At 37.9% G+C, this 8,720-nt stretch overlaps 1 non-coding gene across 1 annotated transcript; it reads left to right on the top strand.

Annotated features, from left to right (window-relative positions):
- The first annotated feature begins 6,421 nt into the window (after positions 1–6,421).
- On the top strand, positions 6,422–6,494 carry TRNAK-CUU (transfer RNA lysine (anticodon CUU)). The gene has a single exon. It is a non-coding gene; the product is annotated as a tRNA-Lys (tRNA).
- The last annotated feature ends 2,226 nt before the right edge of the window (positions 6,495–8,720 follow it).

Here is an 8,720-nt window from a genome sequence, read left to right as displayed (position 1 = left end):
CCTTGTTTTACGATGGACTCATGTGTCATGCAGGAGTGGGCGTGAAAAGGACAATGATAGTTCTGGCTTCTGGTAGCTGTTATTTATGAATTTAGCTACCAAGACTTTGAGAGAAGCCATAGATCACATCAAGCACAGCCTGTTTCCCAAAATTTTGAGTGAACTGGAATTAGCAGGAACTATTAAGTGGCATATTAACTCAAAGAACATTTGATCAATCATAAAAAATATTTTGAGAATTCTGAAGAACCAATATTTCTTATTACAATACATTGTTTACTAATATTTATCTTTCATGATTCCCTGGAGCATTCAGGCTACAGAACACTTTCACTGCAAATCCACACCTGGAAAGCCTCTTAACTACTATTCCTTTGTGTCTAGTTTCTATTTCATGATACAGGAAGAGACATTCCTGGGAAAATACCGCATTCTGAATCTTTGATTCAACTTAAGCCTCCCTTTATCTCCAGTGGTGTTTTTAGACTTTAGAAATCTTTCTTTACTGTTTGAAATAAACACGGAAAAAAATCAGAAGCCATTTATACATCCGTAGTGGTTCATACATTAAGTCTCTTGGATCTTTATGTTACTTATCTATTTAATTTATGACTGAGAACAGAAACATTGTCTCTGGTTAAAGTTATATAGGAAAAAAAAAAAGCTGGCGGAAGCATCAACCCAGATCATCAGAAGTGATTGAGTCTGTTATCTAATCTAGAACCCCTCAGGTTATCTGCTCAGTTCTTTAATTCTTATCCATCTCTTTCCTTCCTTCTGCAAAGCATTTTTTTTTGCATATGAACAACTGTAGTTTTCCATTGAGATTCTGCTAGTAAAAATAAGCCAAGCTACAAAGAGGATATGTAAGAATTTCAATCCTTTAAAAATATGTATGCCTGGGATTATTCTGCACCTCTGTGAGCTGATGCTGTAGTGCAGTGAGCGAAGATGCTGCTTGTGGTAAGGGCAACCCTTTGGGAGTGCTGGATATTCTCCTTTCACTTTGGTTTTCTGCTAGCTCACTTGAGAAAACAGCAGAAGATTACTCAAATATGAGGAGCTCTGACATCCATGTGGGACACCTGGGTGGAGTTCTGTTTTCCTAGATATATCCTTTCCCAGTCTCAGCCATTGAAACCAGTTGGGAGTAAACCAGCAGATGGGAGATTCTATCTCTTTCTCTCTCTTACTCTCTCTCTCTCTCAATCTCATTTTGCATTTCAAGTAAGTGAATTAATCTTGAAACATTAAATTAAAATGAAATGAAATAAAATCCTGTGTACTTCAAATGGCTCTGAGAGAATGCAGTATAAATTCAAGTTAAGAGAATTGATGTTTAAAATGAAGGGCTTGAGTTAGCAAGAATAGTGTGCGTTGTGTGAGAAATGCATATCCTATTATCAGTAATGCAGAGAAATGATGGAGTTTAAAATAAATCCTATCCAAGGTAATCGTACGACTAGCAAATTCAAGTGAATTAAAACTATCTATGGGTTCAATTATCTGAAACAAAACATTCCTCGTGGCTTCCAAAGAATTGATGTTTTCATTTAATACAAGGTTTAACATAGACAGTGCACGAACACCAGTAACAAAGAAAATCACAAAATAAAAATGAATACAAAACAGAATTGTAACTATGAGTGTACATATGTATATAAAATATTACTGTGTAAACTATGGCTTAGTAGAATTAGTTGTGTCTTTATAAAGAGTGCTGACTAGATGTGCCTTGTAAATGAATCTTATCATTACCTCTGCAATTTACAGTGTTTACCTTTTCAAATCCATGGGATTCTTAAAATCCTCAAGATCCTTAAGATCCTTAAGAAAACTGAGGAGCAATAGTACCACTGAGGATTGTAGGGAACAATGTATCAGTAAAGGCAGCAGTATCCAATATTGCATGAATTTGACCAATCATTGTCCCAAATGTTTAAAGTTATCCTAAATTATTAAATGCATGTTAAAGCTTCAGTGTTGTTATTATTTTTATGTATTCAAGGCTTTGAATTTGAAGTTTAGACAATACATATGCAATGTCAAAATAACTGATAATGGATGGTAGAGCTATTTTTTACTCAGTTGTCCCTGACTCCAAAATCCACATTTCTAACCACCGCTTATCTTGTAAAGAAACCTGGTTGCTGAATTGTCTTGGAAAGATATAAAACTTATCCAATTGGAAAACTTCTCATTTTCGTATGATTCCTATTACAACTATCTTTGAGTTCTATCATTTTCCTTCTTGATCATTAGCTAAGTCCCTCATGATTGTCAAAGTTATCTTTTATCTAAGATGACAGCTAACAACATATTAATTTCTGTATCCTCTTATGACTCTACAGTTCATAAGAAATTACAGAAGTGTGAAATTATATTCTAAACCTGGCATTGCTTAAGTACAGCTGTCCTGATTGTCCCTTCATTTAATGCCCTTCTTTTAAAATTGCACTGCAAGTAGCAGTTACTTCACATACTGACTACTTTCAGCCCAACCAGAGACAAGATAGATTTACCAAAATTTGAGTTTCCTATGTTCACATCTTCATTATAATCGAGTTGCAATTGAGGAAAGGGCTACATGATGGACCATCAAGGTACATTGCTGAAAATATTTGGGAAATATACAGAATTACTTGTACACATGTTTTATCATTATACTTCCAGAAAATTACTAGGCTGAGGCAAGGTGTCTTTTAGAATAATTTCTAAAATTGTATATATATTATCTTTGTCTTTGGAGCAATACAAACTAATTTACATGGCAGAGTAGCGGCTTTCTTTGTATAAGATCTGGCTTACTTATTGATTGATTTTTTTTTCTATTATGCAATAGTGAAAAAGAGAGAGCGTGTTGTCTGCCGAGTCACTCGCTAAATGCTTATAACAGCTAGATTGGGTCAAGTTAGCTCAAGAGTCTGTCAGGTGAGTGGCAGGCACCCAACTACTTAAGCCATCTCCTGTTACCTCTCAATATACCCATTAGCTAGAAGCTAGAGTTGAGAGTGGAGCCTGATCTTGAAATGGCACTCTAATATGGAAAGCAAACATGTCAAGTAGCTTCTTAACCACAATACCAGACTTCTTGGTTGTCCAGATATGTATTTAAACACGCACTTCAACGCTCTCCTACTAATTTGAGCAATTTGCTTCATCTCCTTTTGTTCATTTTCCTAAACCTATGGGATTCAGGTTTTAGTTTTCAAGAGCTGAAGAGTTATTTGGCATTCTTACTAAAATGCAAATTATTCAGGCCCACTAGAGCTGCTGAATTTAAAATCTAGGAGAAGACTCTAGGAGTCAACATTTTTAGCAAACACTCTCAATGGGATTTTTATAATTAAATCTGTTCAAGAAAAAAATTGTAAATATATGTAAGCATTGAATTATGTAACCAATTAAGTGAATGGATTATAATATGTTATCAGTAGATACTATTTGTGATTTACACAAACAACACGGATTTTTCTTATGATTAGCAATAGGAATGCATTTAGTACAATAAAAATGTAACTTTATTGTATTTCTAATTTTAATTAAAATTGTGCAATTCTGGGCCCGGCGCAATGGTCTAGCAGATAAAAGTCCTTGCCTTGAATGCACCAGGATCCCATATGGGTGCCGCTTCTAATCCTGGTGGCCCTGCTTCCCATCCAGCTCCCTGCCTGTGGCCTGGGAAAGCAGTTGAGGATGGCCCAAAGTCTTGGGACCCTGCATCCACGTGGGAAACCTGGAGGAAACTCCTGGATCCTGGCTCCTGGCTGTGAATCGGCTCAGCAGCAGTTGCAGTCACTTGGGGAATAAATGATAGGATGGAAGATCTTCCTCTCTGTCTCTCCTCCTCTCTGTATATCTGACTTTCCAATAAAAATAAATAACTCTTTAAAAAGATATGCAATTTTTCTTTTAAAGGAAGGTTTTAATTAGGTTCCTCATTGAGAGTAGTAGTTTCTCAATTATTCCATATTATTTAACTTTACAGCTGACTCATGTCAAAAGGGATCCTTCAAGAGATGAGTTATCAGACAGGAAAGGAAAATGTCTCAGACTTTTAAAAATTGTTCACAACCCTGTTAAACTTTCCAAATGCTGCCAATCATTTATCATGTATTCTCAATGTTTTAGCGATTTTATTTTTAATAACTGTATAACATCTTACGAAACAAGTGACATTACTGTATAGCCTTTTATAATGAAAGTAAAAAATATTATAAAGTAAAAAATACACTAAAAAGTACCATTGTTTGATATTTGTGTATGAGGAAAACAGGTATTAGATTTGTGATTTCTTATATACCCATCAATAAAGCCAATGTGAAAAAGATAATGTGAAATAAGAAGCAAGGATGTGTTTGACTTTTTGAGCTGTTACATAATAATTGGTCATGGACAAGCTAATTTCAGTGGACTGCAATGTTATTGCTTAAGTATTGTTATTGAATTGTATGCCAAATGTCATTTAAAATGTTTTATTTATAACAGCATATTTCATATCCATAAACAAAAATTTATATTACCTCATATTCAGAGATGTGAAGACAAGGATAGAGAAGAGCTCAGACTCAGACTACTAAGTGGTATGGACAAAATCCTTATTTGGCATATTACAAGGTGAGGACTAACAATTCTGTTTGGATAGTGCCTCCTATACTGATTGCTATGTAGGAAGCTAAATATCTGTGTTACTGTTTGAATATTCTTTCCTCCTCCAAAATTAATGTCGAAACCTAATCCCCTACAGAACAATATGAAGAGGTGAGGACTTTAGATGGTCTATCCTAAAGACGTTGTGTTCATGGGTCATTCATACATCAGATTAATGTCATGAAAGTCCTAAGTAGGGGCCAGCCTTGTAGCACCATCATGCCAAGTGAGTCCTAGTTCCAATCAGACTGCTCCACTTCCAATCCAGCTCGCTGATAATGAGCATAGGAAAGCAGCAGAAAATGGCTGAAGCACAGCTCAAGTACTTGGGCACCTGCCATCCGTGAGGGAAACCGGGATGGGGTTCTAGGTCGCTGTCAGCTAGGAAATGAACCAGCTGATGAAAGACTTTTTCCTGATTCTTCTGTATCTGTAACGCCAACTTGTAAACAAATAAATTTACAAAAAAAAAAAAAATCTGAAGGAAACTAATGGCCACCATTTTTGGCTCTTCCTTCGCTTCCATCATATGAGACAGAATGTTTCTATTCTCCAAAGCAGGGGTCAGTTTGGAAGCAGAGACTGGCCCTCGATTAATGAACCAACTTCATAATGTAAAGAAACTATTTCTGTTACAAATGGCCTCGGCTGTGGCATTTTGTTAAAACAGCTTAAATGCGCTAAGAAGACTTGGTGACTAAGACTTTTATGAAATCCCAGGAATTGTATTCTACTCTCCTAATAAATGAAATGGAAGAAATTCCATTACTCAGAGCAATGTTTTTGTTGTTTATCTTTACAAATTGCACTGTCTTCTTGCTTGCATTGTTTCTTAATCCATTTTCCCTTCCTGCCCCGTTTTATTGAGGTATAATTGCTAAATAAAAATTGTATCTATTTAAAATGTTTAATATATTTCTCTTACCACAGTTGTTGTAAAATGATTATCATAATCAAGCAAATCACTATTCACTATTTAACCTTTCCCCGTCACTCATTCCCTTCTTTACTACTGTACTATAAACTTTCAGGTTCCATCTTTGAATGAAATGATGTGATCTCTATGCTTTATTTATTTATGCTTCCCTCTATACTGGATTTAGTTTTCTGCTTTTTTTTAAAGATAACCTTTCTGATTTCTTTTATCCATTGGGATTGTTATTACCGTTTTCCATGGGTCTTTTCTTATTTCTTTGCTGCACTTGGGCACTGCTGACTCCAACCTGGATTCCTTTGCTCTTGTGGGAACATTTTTGTGCATGGCTGGTTTATCAGTTTAATACTTATGGGAGAGAATGAACCCTGGAAACTCCCATTCTGCCATCTTGGTGATGTCATTTCTCCTATCCCAGGAGAACTTTGGTTAATAAAGTGTAATATTTCTCTTTGGTTGAGTATTTAAACAACCTGCAAAACTCTTTTCCTGAGACATAATCCTGGAGATTATAATTTGACTGGATCTCTACCACCTTTTAAAAATAATTTTTCCCACACGGCCTGCATTGTGGTGTAGCAAGTTAATCTTCTGCGTCTAATGGCAGATTCCATCTAAGTTCTGGTTCTCACTCTGGCTGCTCCACTTCAGAACCAACCCCCTATAATGTGAATAGAAAAGCAGTGAAAGATGGCTCGAGTCCTTCTGTACCTGTACTCTTGTGAAACACCTGGCTTTTAGAGCCATTTAGGGAGTGAAGATGTGGTTGGAAGTGCTGGGGTCCGTGCAGTGGGTGTGAATGAACAGCTCTCCTGTTTGGCAAAACCCAGAGGAGTTTCCTGGCTAGCTCAGTCGGTAGAGCATGAGACTCTTAATCTCAGGGTCATGGGTTTGAGCCCCATGTTGGGTGCCACTTGCCAGAGGCCACCTCCAGCTAAGTTTAGAGCTCAGGAAGGGAGTGTGAAGAGGGCACCAGGTGACAGTGTCCGTGACTTTCCTTATCGCTGAAACCACACACCCTTCCTGAGCTCCAAACTCGGCTGGAGCTGGCCTCTGGCACAGAGGATCTCTCTGTGTTTGTACATCTCTCTGTGGTGTGTGTGTGTGTGTGTGTGTGTGTGTGTTGTTGGAAAGTCAAACAGTCAAACATACAGAGAGGAGAAACAGAGAGGAGAAACAGAGAGGAAGATCTTCCATCCAATGATGGCCACAACAGCCGGAGCAGAGCCGATCCAAAGCCAGGAGCCAGAAGTCTCATCCTGGTCTCCCACATGGATGCAGGGTCCCAAGGCTTTGGGCTGTCCTTGACTGCTTTCCCAGGCCACAGGCAGGGAGCTGGATGGGAAGTAGGGCTGCCAGGATTAGAACCAGCCTCCATATGGGATCCTGGCACTTTCAAGGCTAGAACTTTAGCAGTTAGGCTATTGCTGCAGGCCCATATCTTTCTCTTTGTATGTCTCTCATTGTGTCTGTAACTCTGCCTTTCAAGTAAATAAACAACAATAAAAATTAATTTTTACAAGGATTTTAAAGAGGACAAAGCTTGCGCTCACTGCTGACAGATTTTTAACACTGTTGTGCTTTGCTCCAATTGAGTTCAATTTACCAACAACAACTTATTTTAGACCCATTAGAAATACAGTGTTTTTTATTTGTGAAATGGTTGTTCTCACAGACTCAATGATATATTTGCTATGGCATGATTACAGCCTACTAGCCTAAAATTAGTACTGAGCACCAGCTGAAAATAGGAGTACAGGTGGCCTCAAACACCCACTAGGAAACAAGTGATCAATACATTGAGTGTTGGTCCCAAGTACTTAGATTTAAATGTTTCTATCATACTAAATTAGTCCATAGGAATGTGTAATGTCAGGGATGGCACTGTGGTAAAGCAGATTAAGCTGCCATCTGTGGAGCTATTTCCAATCTAGCACTCTGCTAATGAGCCTGAAAAACAGGGAATGATAGTTCAAGTGCTTGGGCCCTGCCCTTACATGGGAGACAAGGGTGAAACTCCTGACTCCTACCTTCTTCATGACTATATCCTGACTTGTGACCATTTGATGAGTCACCAGTAGATGGAAGATACACTGTCTGCCTCTTCCTCTCTGTGTAACTCAGCCTTTCAATTCAATAATAAGTAAATCTCCCTGGTTAAAAAAGGAATATATACAATATTTGCTGAAACTTTTGCTTCTCTATGTTGGAGCTATGTATATTGAGGCTGGCTTGTTATGGTACCTAAAATAAAACATGGGACTGGCACCCTGATTCAACAAGCTAATCCTCCACCCTATGGCACCAGCATTCCACATAGGTGACAATTTGTATCTTGGCAGCTCTGTCTGGGAAGGTGGTGGAGAATTGCTCAAGGCCTTGGGATCCTGCACCCACATGAGAGACCTGGTAGAAGCTCCTGCCTTTGGAAAACAAAATAAGCAGACAGAAAAACAACACCATCTTTTTTGTTCTTGTACTTTTAAAAAGAACTAATTAATTGACTCATTTTCTCTATTTGAAAGGCTGAAAGACAGAGATCTCCCAACCACTGATTTTCTCCTTTCTCCCAAAATGCCTATAGCACCTGGGACTGAGGCTGGGGCTGGGGCTGGGGCTGGGGCAGGCTGAAACCAGGAACCAGGAACCAGGAATTCAGGGACCCAGTTACTTGAGCCCTGAATTCCTGCCTGCCAGAATGCACATTAGCAAGTTGGGTTGGGACTCTTAGCCACACTCCTAATAGCTGCTGCATTTGAGGGTTTTTTTTTTTTCTGTCAAATCCAAAACATTGCAACAAAATGGTCAAGTAATTTAGAGGTTTACGTGCATTTGTTACAGTGCAACTCTTAGATTGTTTTCTGAATCATATTAAGACTTTACATTTAAGAATAATTGGGGTTTAAGTGCAAACAAAAAACAAATGATCTTAGCTTTTCATTTTTTCTGATATGGCAATAGACAGTTTTACTTGTGACCTTTTATCGTGCTTATACATTGGCAGGGGGACTACTCATGGAGTGAAAGTAGATAGCAACTAAGAGAAGTTTTAGTGAAATGTTTCAAATTACATCTTTCTCATCACCATTTTTTGTGCCTCTTGTAATACCAAAGAAGGATTTATGATATTTTCATG

This window comes from Ochotona princeps, chromosome 4 (assembly GCF_030435755.1).
Source record: "Ochotona princeps isolate mOchPri1 chromosome 4, mOchPri1.hap1, whole genome shotgun sequence".
Taxonomy (NCBI): Eukaryota; Metazoa; Chordata; class Mammalia; order Lagomorpha; family Ochotonidae; genus Ochotona; species Ochotona princeps.
This window is presented reverse-complemented; position numbering and strand designations above follow the sequence as displayed.